The following is an 18,682-nucleotide window of genomic DNA, read 5'->3' as shown; positions in this document are numbered from 1 at the left end:
CACATGAAATACGGCTGTCAAAGCAACCTTTCAGTTGCCGTGACGTCACGGATGTTGACGACGTCTGCTAGGACCCATCCTTAGTGCTTTATCGTTAAAGATAGACCACACTGTATTTCTAAGGGGCCAAACACTAAATATGGCAAGTCTCGTGAAATTTTACTGAGCCAGAGCCACCCAAATACGAATGCTTTGGAAGCCGTGACGTCACAGCAACGGCGTTAGGTTTTCGGCGCGAAATCTAAAAAAGATTAGGCGACCTCCATTTTCTTTTGGAATAACCGACATATTTTAGCAGTGGCTTGTTGGGCTCGTTGGAAAGTGGTATTGCGTAAATCCATTATTGCGAGATTAACGACAACACATTTTTTTTTTGCAAAATACTTTGTCACTCGTAGCTGATCTGGTGTTTCTCTTTATAGCGTTGCTTCGGGAGTGTACTTTGGGGTTCATGCAATGTTAATTGGGAGCCACTATGCATGTAGAAATAAGATTACCAGTTCTCATGGCCCATTCACGTTGTCTTAAATATTTTGCTCACTTGGTACATAATTTGGCATCTCCTGCAGGAGGGCTCAATATGACAGGACTGCTGCTTCCAATGTCGCAGCTGTTGCAGAGGCAACCGCGTATGCCAAAGAGACTGCAGCGGGTAAATGGCTGTTGCATGATGCATTTCCAGTTACCCGTCTCAATATTTGCGACTTGGAAAATAAATTCTGTGCCACTCAATCATGCTGTGCAGGTCTCCTCAACAACATCACTGAAGGCTGCACTGAGCAGCAAAGTGACGTGGAAGTTGATCAGCATTCTGTAGATCGGCCCTACAGTCCGGGCGACGATGTTGTGTATGGTCTCGGCAATAACCGTGATTCGTTGTTAGAGCATACTAATGAGGGGCGGGATGATTCGTCTTCCTCTTCTCAAATGGTAAGCCCGTCTTTACAAATATACGTAATTTACTTATGGTTTCATCCCATATGAATACGTACTTTGTCAAATAAGTATCTCTAAACAATTCACCTACAATGAATGAGCTTGTTTGTTGGCTTCTTAAAATATAGGTAAATTGTAGTGACTCGAGCAGGCAGAATTTTCATTCCTATCGAATTTTTGCAGGAATTTCCAAATACTGGTCAGTTTTTTGAAAACAATTGAAGCACAAGGTTAACAAGCATGTATTTTTTGCACAAAAAACAGACATCACAGTCTTGTGATATCTGATCACATCAGTCAGAGCTCCTAGCACAGACAAATTTGAAAATGCTGCTCCTGCGACTTAAGTGGAACTGTTACATTGTTTATGAGGTTTTTGTGAGATTCCTACTGACTTGTTACAGGTTTATCTGAGAGCAGTGTATAATAAGTCAATTTTCTAATTATTAGATGTCTTATTAGGTGCATTTAAAAAAATTGCGATATCAGGATTTATTGCCAAGTCAAAGTTGTAAACTTGATACTCAAGCTTTTTTCAGTTTCCTACCATTCTTCATTAAGTTCATGTCCTACATAAAAAAGCAGCTTCTTACTGTCAGTCGATATTTATGCTTTTTTATTTGCAACAAAACGATGCAGTGGTTGTTGAGAAAAATTTAATTGTTCCTGTGTATTTGGATAGGAGCCCATGAACTAAAGCGTCCTAAAAGGCCAACTGCAGTGAAATTGTTTATTGCTAAAACACCTACTTTGAGATAGTGCATATACAGAGCAACCTTCTTGCAAATTACAAATTTGAAGAAAGATGGAAGAAGACGGAGGTCTTGCGTAAACAGATGTCACTATAATAGTGAAACAGAAAACATTACTGTGTGCAGGCAGTTGAGCATACCTCAGAATGTTGAGACAGCACAGGTCGTTGGCATATCCGCCGAGATTAGGTTTGCCTGCTGCAGGACGAAAAGTCGTGAAGCGATTATGCTTATATTTAGGTCATGTCTGCTAACCACCAGGTGTACACATTGTCTGCACAGGTTCTATTTCAAGGCTGCTTATGAGTAAGCTGGACCATTACTAGGACCGCAGGTTTGCCAAGATTGCTTTAACGATATGTACCGATTACCGCTAATACACGATTACTGTAGCAAAGTGAAATTTTGTTGCAGTTGGTCTTTAATGGAGTATGAGAAGTTGACGAATGCTTTCAACTTCGGTTGCTTGTAACTTCACTGTGCTTTGTGCAAACGAGCCTAAATTGCTTTTTAACAGCTCTGCTGGGGTAACATGTCAACTATTGGACTGAAACAGTGAAATTTCTTTAGGATAGGTATTGTAAAGATGTTTTGCTTTTATTAAGAAACATTGGCGAGAAACTTCCTTTTGGTTTGCAGCTGAGTTTTGTTGCGCTTAATTCAAACATAACAGGCTTTCTTGTGAATGAAAACATTAAATGAAACTGTCATCGTTTATTGGAAGAAAATTTTAGAAAATGAACACCCAAGTTTAAATTCTGTTTCTTCACAAATTCTAAAAAACATTCTAAAGGAAACATTTGTATTTTGCTTCAGCAAGCATGACAGACATTCAGCTGTGACACACAAAAAGTGCTCCTTTTGATTTATTGCTTAATGTATTATACCACACTGCTTATGTTGGTATGTGCTTTTTATTGTGTATTGGCGTATGACAGCATGTTGCTTTTCTTCTGTATTTGCATGCATGAAGCATAGCCTTACATTTTGCTATTTTGATCATAAAACTAGAATAATGTCGATTTCAAAGAGCATTTTATCCGGGTGTTCTTTTGTTCTGTTTGTCACCACTGTCGGAAATTACAGTGGGCTGTACCGCTGAGCCACGGAACTGCACATAGAAGTTGGTTTGTGAACTTGGTTCGTGTCTGTAGTTACTACCGCTGGGCTGCTGTGCATAAGGACAGCGTTTTCAATGAAAACTCGAGCTGCTTCAGCTGGTGCGCTCCGCTGCATAGCTTCAGTCTCCGCATAGAGAGTGAGGACAGCATTTATTGTTATAGTTGTCCCTAACTCCCCTTCAATGAAACAATAAAATGGGCTAAAAACACAGTTGAGACTTTGTATTTGTGTGATGCGACAAATCTGCAAAGGGCTTGCCATACTCTCACGTAGCCTACTATTGCTCAGAAAGTGGCTCACTCCTGCCCATAATAGTCCTATTGTTCAAATACCAAAATTCAGTGCACTTGTGACATCGCGAAACCATGCGACACTGGAAACTGTTGACACGTATGCCAGCCATCCATTACCCTGGCATACAAAAAAAACACTGGGCTTACAAAAAAGTGCAAGCAGAGCATGGCGTTTTGGGTATGCTTTGATGCTGGGGCGTACGTACTACTTCTAGACCTCACTAAAATTATGTGCCATTACACCTACTGCTGGGTGTAACGGCATAGATGCATGCCTTTCAATGTGCCAGCCAACGAGAAAATCTATATTAAAAATAATGTACCTCACAGGATGGCAAAACTATCAAATACACTGCAAATATCTGCCATTCAACTGCAATGGGTTATACTTGATCTCTATAACAGAGCTTCACTTATAAAGAAATCAATTACAAGCTCTAATACTATGAGGTACTTTTGCAAGCAATGCATAACCTACTCTTGCGGTCATGTAGGATACCAAGTTATGTCCCAGATGTTAAGCAAATTACGTCAGTGGGTGAGCATGGACATTAAAATACATTTCTGAAGTAGATGCGTAAGCTACAATATGGAATGCATGACTGAAGTGAACGCAAGGCTTGTACACTGCATTACATGTTGCAAAACATTCCCCCGAGTGCAATAAAAAATATTCTTGGCATAGCAGTGCCTGGTACCAGTATGTGCATTTCACGGCAACTGTGGTGTGTTGATAGAAGTGCCTGTCAAGGGGTTGACAGTTTAGGATACCCCTTTTAAACATTCGGGTCTTACAGCATTTTATCCCACCCCACAAGAAAGAGAGATGGGCTGAGAACACCTGCTACATGTGGATAACACATTAAGTGGAGTTATGCCACAGCCGTGCTGCAGCATTTCCACAGAAAACAAAAATGCCACAAGTGTTTCCCGTTTCTTTTTTAATGTCTCGGCATGGTAACTACATAAAACCGAAAAAGTGACCGACGTAAAAAGCTTCAGGCAAAACAATGCACAGCAAAATAAGCTGAGATGCAGGCAGCTAAGGTGCAGCAGGGTACATACCAGCTGTCAAGGTGTAGAGATGTCCCAAAAAGCAAGCAGCAACCTTAACTGGCAATTATCTTTGCTGCCTTGTGTCATGTAATATTCCATGCAATGGCACATACTCGTCACAATTATTATGCAGATAACTACTGTCGTCAAATGAAAATATGTAGTGGAGAGATCAAAGGATTGCAGGCAAGACGTCATTAGCGTAGTGCACACACAATTTTATTGGTTTTCGCGAGGTGTGCAGTAGCCGCATGGGAATGTCGCAAGAAACAGAACACAAGTTCAGGGAACACGACTGCAGCAGGTTTATTAAGCTCCGCAATGTACGTTGGTTCGGCAACCCTAAGTGCAGCTGGGCTACCGAAAAGAATCTGGGAAGAAAAGTAAGGCCCGTTGGTCCGCGAGGTGCAAGCACCACTGCCATTGCGGTAATGCGCAACAGCCGGTCCCCCATCCGCCACCTGGGGACCGCGCTCTCTAGCAGGCAGGTGCTGCCGAGAGTGCCGCTGCAATGGTCTGGTTTTGAGCCGCTTCATCGAAGGAAGTACATGCGAGTAAGACAGCACCAACACAACAGTTGTAAAGCCGACAAAAACCAAAGGATATGCAAAAGAATCGGTCAATTGGGCAGCAGCTCCACGATTCCGTTTGCTTGAGCCTGCAACATAAAGAAAGCAAAACACAAACAAGAAAGCAAGCAAAGAACAAACACACAACAAAGAATAACCAATACACATGAAACATTCATGCAAGGGTCAGGCAATGGAGGAACTTCTCTTTTGCAGCATGAAATGATTCTGCAGCCTGATCCTAAAACAGTTAGTTAGTTTGGGTTTAATGGCACAAAGGCAACTAAGGCCATGCTGCGCCAGTCACAAGACAAAATAAAACGGGACGTTTGAGCAGGTAAACCCGCAATACATTATAGTTGGTGTAAATAACCAGTTTTCTCTAAAAAGTCGAACAGGTTCGTAAATGGCACTAGGGGGTCATCTACTAGTAATAGGGCAGGATGTAATGGAGTGTGCAAATTATACAGGCTATATAAAAACCTCCGTCTCAGCGTGTATATGTGTGGACATGTTATTAGGATGTGCATGACTGTAATAGCTTCATTGCATTTTTCGCCAGTTGGCGGGTTTTCTTTTTGGAGAAGGAAATTATGCGTGAGATGTATGTGTCCAATTCGAAGTCGACACAAGATCACCTCGTAGAACCGTTGCTGGTGACTGCATGATTTCCACTCGCCAATTACAGGTTTAATACCATGTAGCTTGTTGCTTAAGAGTTGTCCCAATCGCGTTGCCATTTGGACGTCAAGGCCTTCCAAATCGCATTGACACTGTCTTTATATGGAAGTGCTGTATTTTGAATGTTTTTGTAAGCTGCCATTGATGCGCATCTCTCCGCTGCTTCGTTGCCCACTATCCCAATATGGCTTGGTACCCAGAAAAACCTAACTGATCTGCCATATTTCTTTGACGATAATGCGTTCAAAGTATCGCCTAACAAGGGTTCACTTTGGGATTTCATGTGTAGAGCCTTCAGTACGCTTAATGAATCTATGTATATGATAGTGTTTTCAAGTTTGTCAGCAATGATCTTTTGAACTACCATCCATATTGCGTACACTTCGGCTGTGTAGACAGAGGCATGCTGAGGTAGTCGAATACTTGTTTCCCAATTTTCTGTTACGGCCCCCACACCCACGTGTTTTTCTGTTTTAGAGCCATCAGTATAAAATTCCATGTAATCTTTATACTTTTGAAGAGCGCTGAATTCTTGTATAATGTGTTCATGTGGTGTGTCTCTTTTCTTTAAATGTGTTAGTGTCCAGTCAGCTAACGGCGTGAAACCACCACGGGGGCAAACGTTCTGGCTTTCTGGCAACCTAGAGGACTTCGCGAGGGATGTCATAATCCCGACAGTATTCATCGTATCGCAGGATAAGCGGCCTAATCATGTTTGGTTTGTTTGTATAATGCAAGCTTGAGCTGCACTGTGTGAGGATGTTGTAGCATATGTGTTGTGGTGAGGATCGGATTCTGAGTATGTAGGAAAAAGTTAGTAGCGCTCTGCGATGCTGTAAAGGAGGCTCATTACATTCAACATCTAAGCTCTGGACAAGCGATGTTCTGTAAGCACCGCATGCCCGTCGTAGTCCTAGGTTATGAACTGGATCAAGTCGTCGGACGTAAGATATTCCGATTGAACCATATGTGATGCTATTGTAGTCCAATATGCCACGCACCAAAGTGCGGTAGATGTGTAGCAGGCATTTACGGTCAGAGCCCCACCGTTTCCGGGAGAGGATTTTTAGAATATTAAGTGTATTCTTCGCTTTGATTTTAATACTATTGATGTGTGCGAGAAAGTTCAACTTTTTATCAAACAGAGCACCCATAAACTTGTGTTCTTGTTTTACCGGTAGTGTGGCTTCCTGTAGTTTAAGGATGGGATCTGGTTGTAGGCCTCTTTTTTGTGTAAAGACAACACTAATAGTTCTTTCACTTGAGAAGCGAAAGCCGTTTTCAGATGCCCACTGCGTTAGTTTGTTTAAAGTAATTTGAATTTGTCGTTCGCAGGTTGTCATGTTCGATGCACGACACGCAATTTGTAGATCATCCACATATAAGGAATGCATAACAGAGGATGGAATTACATTATTGAGCGAGTTCATTTTCACGGCAAACAATGTTGTGCTTAATACGCATCACTGAGGTACAACGTTTTCTTGAATAAGTACGCGGGACAGCACCGTTCCTAAACGCACTTGGAATGTTCGATCGGACATGAAATCAGGCTGGTTTTCCAGCCGTTTCATCGAAGGAAGTACATACGAGTAAGACAGCACCAACACAACAGTTGTAAAGCCGACAAAAACCACAGGATATGCAAATGAATCGGTAAATTGAGCAGCAACTCCAGGATTTCGTTTACTTGAGCCTGCAACATAAAGAAAGCAAAACACAAACACACAACAAAGAATAACCAATACACATGAAACATTCATGCAAGGGTCAGGCAATGGAGGAACTTCTCTGTTGCAGCATTAAATGATTCTGCAGCCTGATCCTAAAGCAAAATATTTGCGACTGGGTTGTACCACCACCTGTGCAACCGCATGCAATGAGCCTGTGGATACATGCATGCTGGCGCAGGCAGTAGCCCGCTGAGAGGCTGCAGAACACAGACACTGTTGGGAATTCGAGGAGCGAGGAACCCGAGTTACGGGTGACAGCAGCTATCGCATCCTAGTGCCGTGCTGCCACCACAACGAGGGAGGCCTCTCGAGTTCTTGACTAGAACGCACACAAAGAGAGACGAGCCATTTACACCAAAGTAGTGCGGCTCTGCAGCTTTGTCGGGGCATGAAATGTTTGCGACTGGGCTGTACCAACACTTGTGGAACCACATGCAATGAGCCTGTGGATATACGGAGGCTGGCGCAGGCAGTGGCCCGGTGAGAGGATGCAGATCACAGACACTGCTGGGAATTCGAGGAGCGAGGAAACCGAGTTACGGGTGACAGCAGCTATCGCATCCTAGTGCCGTGCAGCCACCACAACGAGGGAGGCCTCTCGAGTTCTTGACTAGAACGCACAGTAAGAGACGAGCCATTTACACCAAAGTGGTGCGGCTCTGCGGCTTTGTCGGCGCATGAAATGTTTGCGACTGGGTTGTACCAATACCTGTGGAACCACATGCAATGAGCCTGTGGATTCACGGATGCTCGCGCAGGCAGTGGCCCGGTGAGAGCACGCCGAATGGACTATTTTCTATGCAAATTTGGAAAATTACTATGCAGCATCTATTTTGTCCCTGCATCATGCTATGAATGGCACATTACAAATATGAAGAAGCACCAAATTGTATTAAGCACTGCATGCCTCTGCCATGACAAGCAGAATGTGCTGAAAAGCCCGTTCCTTGGCTTTTGCATTGGTTTTTATGGGTAAAGAGATTCCAAAGCTGTAATTCTGAAAGTAATATAACAAACGGCAGCATTGCCGTGAGGTCCTCTCAATGGTTGACAATTTGGAGCACACTAGGGATTCTGCTCACTTTCACAAGCCTGCACTCAGCACGTTCCCTTGCCATGGCACACGCCCCTAAGGAGAGTGGAAGGTTGCCTTGAAGGCATCTCGCACTAATTTTGCATGGCCAGTGTAATTACGATTCCCATGCGAGATATCTGTAAGAATACCTCGGTTGCCTTGAAGGTCTGATCTCCACTTGCCAGGAATGAATTGACCATCCGGTCCAACTCTATCAACGTCATTGTCAGAACAGTACTTAAAACAGCTTAGGTCCTCATCATCAAGTCTCCTGAGGCAATTGTGCAGAAGTACTGTTGCCCACACAATGAGGTCGACAGGGTGTGCAGATGCACGGATATCCTGACGGAGAATTCTCCATCTGTTATCAAGGATGCCAAAGGTGTTCTCAAGCGTGCGCCTTGCTCGGCTCAACCTGTAGTTGAACACCCTACGTTCAGCATCAAGGCCAGAACCAGGGTATGCTCGCATGAGGTTTTTCAGTAAAGGAAATGCCTCATCACCAACAAACACATATGGCAACTTCATTGGTGCACCTGGCACCTTGCTGTCTGGTAGAATATCAAGCTGTCGGTCGTTCAGCTTTTGCCCTATATGGCATTCGCCAAATAGGCCAGCATCACCAGGTGAACCACACTCCCCAATGTCCACCATGGTAAAACGATACCTTGCATCACACACTGCAAGGAGGATCGTACTAAAATGACCTTTGTAATTGTGGAACAATGTACCAGAGTTTCTTGGAGCTTCTATACACACATGCTTTCGATCAATAGCGCCAATGCAATTAGGAAATTGCCACAATGGCTCAAAATCATTGGCAATTTCCTTCCATTTGGCTGTTGGCGTAGCAAGGTAGATAGGCTGCTGCACATTACGTAAGGCCAGGCAGGTTTGCTTAACAATTTGGCTGGCTGCAGAGCTGGATATGCGATGCGACTTGGCAATGATTTTCATATTAGACCCATGTGCAAGGTACCTGTAAAGAAAAGAAGTGCAGCATAGAAAAATATGCATAAAGCATAAATGTTTAACGCCAACAAAACCGGGCACCATTCGCACTTACAAGAGGCAACTAAAGGTCCTGGCTAGTAACCACAGAAAGTGGAGACACCAGGATGCAAGGAAATGTGAAGATTATAACACAGTGAAGTAGTTTAAATGTTAAATTTTCAGAAATTGTGAAATTTTGAAAGAAAGAAGTAACCCATGGAAAAAGCAAGTTTTGCTTTGGAAATCTTTTTGTGAATGAGAAAATTTAGTTACCTTCCATACTGTAACACCGAGCCAGCTGGGCCAGTGCATGGCACGTTTAGGCTCAAGTTGGAAACTTCCCAGAAAAGAAAGCCTGTACAGTGGCCAAATTTGACGCCAAGAAATGGGAGTACGGTGTAGCTATTGAACAATGTTGTACAAATTTGTGAATGTGTGTTATCGCGGCCACGTTCCCATCTCACAAAAAGGGCAAATTCTATTTAATGTGTTGGCCCAAGCATCCACAGTGAATAGTCTAGGCATCTGCCATGGCTTTTGCCGCCACGTTTTCCAGATCAGTGCAAGAGAAAACACTGATAGGCTGCCGTCCCCGTTTTTTTAGTCCATAGGTCTGACCCTACTTCCCAAAATGACTGATGAGTGTCAACATTTCGTTTTTGATAAAGCGACGACAGAGAAGTTCCAGTGTTATTAAGGAAAAAGCCTTAATAACACTGGAACTAACACTGGAAGGCGAAAGTCTCATGGTGAAGTTTGTGTCAGCAGGCAGACCTGACCGACGGAGCGTCCGCCGAAGCGTCATCGCCCATATGAAGGCGGATTGAAGGCAGATTAAAGAATGAAAAATGAGTAATAGTGACAGTTAATGAATGATAATGCTATAATAGAGATCGGTAGATGTTAATAATGACTACTAATGACTTCAAATGACCACAATTGATCCGAAATGTCTAGTAGTGGGTAGTAATGACTAAACTAACAACTAATGAAGGTTTGTGATGAGCAAAATTGATTACAAATGACTAAAAATGCTTATTAGTGAGCAGTAATGGCTAATAATGACTAAAATGACTTGCAACGACCAATATGTGTTACGACAACTTTAATGACTACAATTGATTAGAAATGATGGAAAATGCTTAGCGATGACCACTAATGACTTGTATTGACTACGAAATGACCAATATGCCTAACGACAAATTGGAACAACTAGAATTCATTAGAAATTACTAAGATGCTTAGTAATGACTACTGATGACTATGATATCACCAACATGTCTGACGACGGCTTGTAATGACCACAATTCATTACAAATGAGAAAATATGCTTATTAGTGAGCAGTAATGACAAAAGGAAAGAAGAGAAAGAGAAGAGGCAAATGATAAGAGGTGGATGAGTACGCTTTTCCCGTTAGCCACTTAGGAGTGATGTTTAGAGACCGTGTAATTTTTTTTTCACTTATGGGTAGCGATGTTGAAAGGAGCCTCGACCCTAATATCAACTGCACTTTTAGTGTTGCCCCCCTGGTTGGTTTTTATCTATCACCATTTTGAGAGCTTATGTCCAAATTATTACGAGTAATCTTTTCTATCATGTGGTTGTTTCACACGCACAAGAGAATGCAGTCAATTTCCGAGCAACCTTCGAGTGAAGCTTGACTAGCAATCTAATCTCTTAGATATTGAACACTGCCTGTGCAAGTGCCCTTATGCATTATTTTATAATGATGTGCAAGACACTACATTATTGTACACTACTCTACAGAAGCTGAACAAAGTACGTGGATACTCCAGCGCCAGTTGAACATGCATTAGACTTGCACGCACAGGAAAGCTGATCGAACGCAGTCATCAAGAATGAGAAGGCTCCTGCATGCTCCCTGACGTGACTATTGCTTCACGCACATAAAGAATGGAGCGCACATAAGAATGAACCAGCTGCCTGCTGGAATTAGTAAAAACAAATGCTTCCTGCACAATAGGAACTTACCCAATTTCTTTTGCTACGCGTTTGATTTACCACATAGCATGGGTATCACTATGGCAAGTATTGATGCCAATAAGTATGCGTAATTTTTCTATACAAAATTTTACAACTTACGACTTACAAAATTTGGGAACTACGAGCCCAGGTGCATATTTTGTATATATCAGATTTCTTTTTACTCTCTGTACTTATAGTAAAACAGCACATTATTACTTTCTCTCACTTTACTTGAGATATTTCTTTGCAGTTCCACACACCAGTTCTCAGAAATCTTGTCCGAGCTATTACTGCTTTGCGTATATGATGCGACAACTAAGTCTTGAAATGCAGCGTTAAAACATCAAAAGGCCGAAAATTACCATGTTCCTATTGGTAAGGAGAGATTTCAGTCCCATGCTCTACTGACAGAGCTAGTCTGTACCACAAAACAACTCTTGTAGTGCATGCCAGTAATACTGATAGTTGTAACATGTCGAACAGACATTCTTGATGACTACAATTTCAATGAGGCAGTGAATCTGGCAGTCATGGTCATGACACCGTTATACTATTTCTAGATAGAACAAAATGCTGAAGTAATTATGGAATGACGGTGTGCCAGAGTAAGCAGTTTGCACATAATATTTTGCCAATAAGGCAGCACTTGTGTGCCTTTTTCTTTATCGGTAGTTTTAAAAAGAAAGCCGCGTTACAGTGTTCTTACATAGCAAATACATTTTCTGTAACAAGTGTTCGTTATATCCACACTGAAATTTACAATCTTATGGAGTTGTATACAGTTTCATTAATCACTAGACTACAGCTGCGCTTCACGGAGATTGCAACATGTCTGTCGGACGTGCACATATTTCCGATTTTTCTACCCAGAGAACAAAACATTCGCTTTTTCCTCCAAAAAATAATGTTTTGACGCTTTCGCAACTATTCCACTTGTAGATAACAAAGGAGAAACATACCATGAGTTGTGCGACACAATCTTTGACAATAATCATCATTAGAAACAGAAAAACATGTAAACATAAAGGAACGAAAATTATCACAGATGCAATACGCCGAAGGGAAGCAAATAGCAGCTACTACATGTACAATTTTCGCTACACACACACACATACACACACGCAAGTGTGTGTATGTGGATATATATATACACACACATATGTGTGTGTGCGCAAACAGCCGTAAATGTGTGACGCAATACCTACCGCAACGTGAATGCCAGTTTCTCGCCGGATGACAAAGTGTTGCAGGTGTCCCTTTTTGGCCGCATCAATGGATCCACCAGCGCGAGAAGACGATCAAACCTGTAGTTACAACGAGACGCTGAAACACACCTTGACAAAATGTGCGAGTTAAGAAACGTGCAAGCAGGTGTAGGAAACGTTTGCTTATTTATGCGGCTGACCGTGTTGGCTGAATGCGCGCGCGCTACGCCTACTAAACGCCAATTCTAACACATGGCATAACAAGTCATTTTTGCGACTCTTTGCTGATTTATTAGTCTGTGCCGCGCAATTTATGTAACGTGCCAAAGCAAGCCGTAAATTTACAGCCCCCAGTGCCGGTTCTTGCAAGCCTCAGAGTTCTAGTTTAAGCGTGGTACAAGCAGCGATACATTAACACAACCACACAATACTAAGCAGAAGATAACTACTGGAATGTTCTTAATGCACTTATACTCAATGGCTCGCCAACATATCGATACCTTTCACTTTGGTATTTGTTGCGATACCACAATTTGACGAAAGGAAAGCGCATGCACAGAACAAGCAGGCAAACTAAGAGAACAGGAACATGAATGTTTACCTTTTCGACGGACATCCGGAAGTACTCGAAGAAGTACATGCCGTCTCCAAGACGCATTTCGCGGACAAGAGTGAAATATTCACCCAACCTACGCCGTTGCTTCAAGATCTTTTCGATAGGCTTGCGCTTCTTCGCCCGCCACTGCTCGTTCAGCATATCTGCGGCCACCATTAGAGACACCCGCATCGAGTCCACCTCAGTTGTGTTGGACAAGTACCAGATTAAAAAGTCTGTTGTCGCGTTACTCATACCAAGATACATTGTCAACAGAAGAAGGTGCACGTGCTTTGCGTTGATCGCAGCCGACAGACAGAGCAGTGAAAAACACGCGGTGCGATACTGATGCTGATGGCGCAGGTTCTGCCCAAGTCAAAACAGTCACTAGAGGGCAACAATACTGTGGCTAGCAACAGGGAACATAAATATTCGAAACATTTTGCTCGTTGCCAGCCCAAAGGGCTGCCACAGCCTAGAGTCGCGTTTTCACCGTGACGGGTAAACTTGAACTTGCATCTACAAAAATATGCCAGTGTCGTCTGCTGTCAGAAATAGTTGCCGACCTTGCACACGTTTGCTTTGCCGCATGGTTGCCAGCTGTCAACAACCACGTCGTCCAATAGGAGTGCGCCTGCGATCCGCTCGTGCGGATTGAGCATGGCTGGTCGGAGGCAGGCGGACGGTGTCGGGTGTCGTCACAGCAAACATGGCGTTTGCTCGAAGCGAAGCAAAGCGGGGGACGCGAGGCCTGCAGCCGCGTCAGAAACAGTCTATTTTTCTCCTTCTTATGATTTTTACTAGAGTTATCTGGCACCCACGGAGATAGTCACCGAAGGCAGCAAGCCGGTGCATCCTTCCAGGCCTCGTCAGTGCGTGCGATCGCCAAAAGAAGCAGACGGAGCGCAGGAAGTGTGTTGTGATTACGATAGCGTCGGAAGAAATATTTGAAGCCGTCGACTTCATGATTTTTTGTTCCATGCTTCGCGTTGGCGTCGCAGACGAGAACTCCATCACATACACGTGCATTCTGAGCAGCACACATGTTCTGTGCGTGGCGAAATAAGTAGCGTCCGATTGGCGCACTCAGCGAACACGATTAGTTTCTGTTCTGTGTATGCGTATCGTTGCCGCGAAGTGGTGAACGGCAGCCCTTCGCAACTTTCAGAAGTAATGGTACGATCAGTAGCGATAAGTTCTTATCGCCTCGTTATCGCTATCATTCCGCATGTGCTATACTGCGTATGAGCCGTTTTGCCGGCTGCGACGCGCCAAGGTGACCGCGATGTTCGAGCTGTGTTCTTGCTGTTATGAAATGTGTTCGCAAGCTACAAACCGTGATGTGTATGTGCGATGTGTCGCAGCATTTCTGGGTGTAGAAGTGCTCGTTCTACGCGATGTGCGTGTGCTCAGAGGTGAACTGTGCAGAAGTGATGCCGATCGCGTTTTCATATTTAGTACCCACCGGCCTTTTCTGCTTCGTACATCTATTGTTTGTTTCAAAAGTTGTTGCTGCACGGTTGAAGATGCTTCTATCGGTGGGGGGAAATTAGGGAACATCATATTAATTGCATACGTCAAGACGTTCAGCGCTGTCGTGAAATGTGGGCGCGCCTGAGAGCACTAATGTCATGAATGCAAATTTCGGGCAGCCTTGCTTTTTATCATGTGGACATTGGTGTGAATAGCAAGATTTCTGGATTTCATGAAGTAAATTGCTTTATATTTTGTGATGCAAGCGGCTTACATACCCAAAAATCCTAACTGCTTGTTTTTGGCTGGTGACTAAGCAGAGTCTGTGAAGACACCGGTGGCAGGGTAGATGAATATGTTGTAGGTAAAAACTAGATATTTCCTTCTTAAGTACAAATTTTACGTTTGCTGACAAAAAGCAAAGTGAATATGAAAATGAACACGTAAGACAAGTAACAAGTAAGTGTCACAGGTATGGTGATATATGATATTCTGCTAGCAGCCAGCAGAACTGCGTGAAATAAATTTTGTCTAGAGTTCTTCCTTACTGGCTAGCTATGGTTGTGTTACTAATGCAGGCAGAATTGGGTAAGCGAAAGTCTGCCGTTACTTTGTATATCCAGCCTATTTGATTATCTGGATCGTGACACCTGTTTTAGCACGAGCCTTCAGTTTAAAGCGAAAAATAGCACAAGTACCAGCATTATGTGCCTGATAAGTGCTTTATTTTATTTCCTCGTGTTCATTCTGCCAACAGTCATTAGCAAATAATGTGCATTAAACTGACTTGGGCCTGCAAAGTATGTCCATTTAATACTTTTCCAGTGCACTTTCATCTGCCAGTAATCTTACTGCTACCTATCATTTGTGGGGGTAGGATGTTGGACGCTAAATGTGGCTGTCTCACTGATTTTTATTTTGCACAGGCCGCAGTTCCACTCATTAACTGAACCGTTTTCAGCTGCGCTGCTAGACTATGGAAAGGGGGGCCTCGCCCCTTATCATTCTTTAGCATGTCCATGGCCATAGTGCATTGCCCCTGAGAAGACAGCGTCTATCACAATCTAAAACGTTCCTATTGGCTGCTATGAGTTTATCCTGAACACAAATTTTCACAGTTATGTGATCGAAGCCATGCAATGAGGACGAACTGCTGTCAAAATTTTCAAGTGACTCTGCCGGCAGAGTGTCTTCTCCCTATATTATGTTAGCCACACTGCTTTGTCAGTGTGCTGAATTTTTCTTGTTTGACAGAAATTTACTACCCAGCCAGATAAGATATTGTCAAACCATCAATTTTAGGCCAATACACATGGTCACTTCTTTATTTTATCATGTTCTGGACATGACACCCATGTCTAGCTTAGATTAGCAACATCAGTTAAACTTATGCACGGAGTTCAGTTGCTGCATGTGAGAAAAAAATCACTGCGTAGGTAATAGAAATTAGACTGGTACGAAAAAATTCTTTGTCTTGATGGCCTGTTGTATAAGTGGTGCTGTTCATTTGATGCACACAGTAACACGTAAACACAAATGTATGTGTACCTTGCATTTACGTGCATGTGTGTGTGACTAAAACAGCACTTCTAATATCAAGGCATGTTGCACGAACTCCACCCCAATGAATATGTTCTATGTGGTATTCAGTGGATCTTATTGAAATTTTATCACATGGTGCAGTTACATTTCATACCTGTATGTAAACCAATTTAGGAACTCTCTACACTGCATGTGAGAGTGCATATTTTGGGCCAATGCAGTACATGAGGTAGCAGCTTTTTATTTAGTTTTTGCCATAGCTTATTAAAGGGATCTTGTTGATTATGCCATCCAAACACCTGATCTAAAGGTTTGTGTTTAGTATACCAGCAGTGAAATACTGAATGCAGCTGCAATTCTTTGTATACTAGTAAGATGGGGAGAAGAAGAAGGCATGGAGTGCGGATGAACGTCACGTCAACTCCGCATTTTCTTATGATTCTCGGCGGAAAATCGCATTTTGTGGAGAAATCTATTCATAATCGAAAGAATAAGTGCACAGGACCCCAGGGACAGCATTCTCTACCAGGTGGGCCCGTTTTTCGGCCGTCAATCGTTATTTCGCTCGCTACGTGTGATGGGAGAACTACGCCTAACGCGAACGCCTCGACGCCTCGAACGCTTCCGTCGCAGCGGTGGCTAAGAGAGCTCGGCCTACCGCGTCCACGGAGATGCCCAGGCCCTGCTCCATGATGGAAGTCGTGAGCGTGGAAGGCGAAGAAATGCAACCGCAGGAGTTCGGAAAAGAATCAGGTTGGTGTGAAGTTAGAAGAGGCACAAAGAAGCGATGCAGCGGTGGGGCCCGATTGGCGGAACACGAGCAGCAGGGAAGAACCTCCATCGGGGAAGCAACAAATAGAAAGAAATGGAAGAAGGAACGCAAGGTGCGACAAATCATCAAAGCTAGTAGGTTGTCTAACCTGCCAAAAGAAGACTACAGAGTTATCGTGCGTCCACGTGGTGGACTTAACGTATCGGACTACAAGCTGGATCGCTTTTACTACTGTCTGCGCAACGCTGCCGGGGTCGGCCGAGAGACAGCGGAGGAAGACAGCATATGCATAAAGAGCAAGCAAAATATAGTGGTGCTGAGCACGCCTTCCGAGGACCGGGCCAGGAAATATGGGGCTATTAATAGCACGCCTTCCGAGGACCGGGCCAAGAAATATGGTGCTACCAATAAGCTCCGCCTTGGAGAACAAGAATTCGAAGCAAGTGCTTACAGAGTAGCTCCTGATAACACATCCAAGGGTCTCGTCAGAGGAATATCCCAGGAGGAGGGTTCGGATGATATAGTGACCAGTCTGGTCACGCTACGCAGTCTTGCACGCCAAGAGAATGTGTAACACCGACAATGTGATCGTTTTATTTGAAGGTATTGGCGTCCCAAGATATGTGAGGTATGGAGCGATGCTTATCCAATGCTCCTTGTATAAAAAGCACATCGACATATGCTATGGATGTAGAAGAACAGGGCACAGGGCTGACGTGTGCCCCAACCCTGAAGACAAGATTCGCCGGGGGTGTGGGTGCAAGAATCCACAGCAGGCTCACAACTGCGATGCGGAGTGCCAACTGTGCGGAAAAGACCACCTCCCGGGAGACAGGAAGTGCAAGACAAGATACAAGATACCGTACCTGGTCAGGAGACACTGCTGTGAGCGACGCAAGAGGGAAGAAGAAGAGACCGAATAGGAAGAGTACTACTACCACAAGTACAAAGAAACCAGAGGGAGAAACAACAATAACCATAAGACAGTAGTGAGCAAGCAGCCCTCAACCGACAAAGAAGAAACAAGCAGGAAAACTATGGAAGAGACCGCTCCAGATCCTTCCCAAGACTGCCCGGGGAAGCCGGTCGCGGACGCTCCAGGTCCAGGACCAGATCGTGGACGAGATCAAGGTCGAGGTCCGGTTCGAGAACTAATCGAGGGGGAAACGGGAGCAAAGCACAGGTAAGCTGAGCAAGCGTAGTCTCCGACACTGCTACTCAATCGCCTAAAGTTAAAGGGTCCGCCCTAGAACAGGAAATGACAAAGATTAGAAACATGTTAGAACAGATTACCCGAGAGAATGCAACGCTTAAAGATGAGATCAAGCAGCTTAGGGCAGAAAACGCGAAGCTTCAGCAAGAAAAAAAGAATGGCAACACACCCTCCGCCAGTACGAAGTCGACGCCTAGTCGAGCTCCAACGCCCGTTCCCACACAAGCGAACGGCGAAGCACCACCTCACAAAAGGAGGGCGCAAGAAACGGCTGAAGAAAAGAGTGTCTTTGCAATCAGTGATGTTATGGGAACGTTTAAAGGAATCTTCGATGGGTTACAGCAACAAATCACAAACACGTATGCAGAGATTAAACAACGATTTGAAGGATTAGAGAATAGAGTAGCGGCACTAGAAAGCACACCAAAGAATATTCGGCCGTCAGGCGCAGGACCCGTTAAAAGCAAACCGTATAGCAGACCGAATGCGGTAGAAAATAGCAAGGCCACCGAGGAAGAACAAATAAATCAACATGGAGCCGCGTAACCAATACGCGATTTGGCAATGGAACTGCCGCGGGTATCGTCGCAAGCGAGGAAACCTGCAGAAGTTCGTAACAAGTAAGGAGACGCCTGATGTCATCGCCCTGCAGGAGATCGGGGTGATGGCAAAATTAGTCGGGTAT

Source organism: Dermacentor andersoni, chromosome 1 (genome assembly GCF_023375885.2).
Source record: "Dermacentor andersoni chromosome 1, qqDerAnde1_hic_scaffold, whole genome shotgun sequence".
Lineage (NCBI taxonomy): Eukaryota > Metazoa > Arthropoda > Arachnida > Ixodida > Ixodidae > Dermacentor > Dermacentor andersoni.
This window is presented reverse-complemented; position numbering follows the sequence as displayed.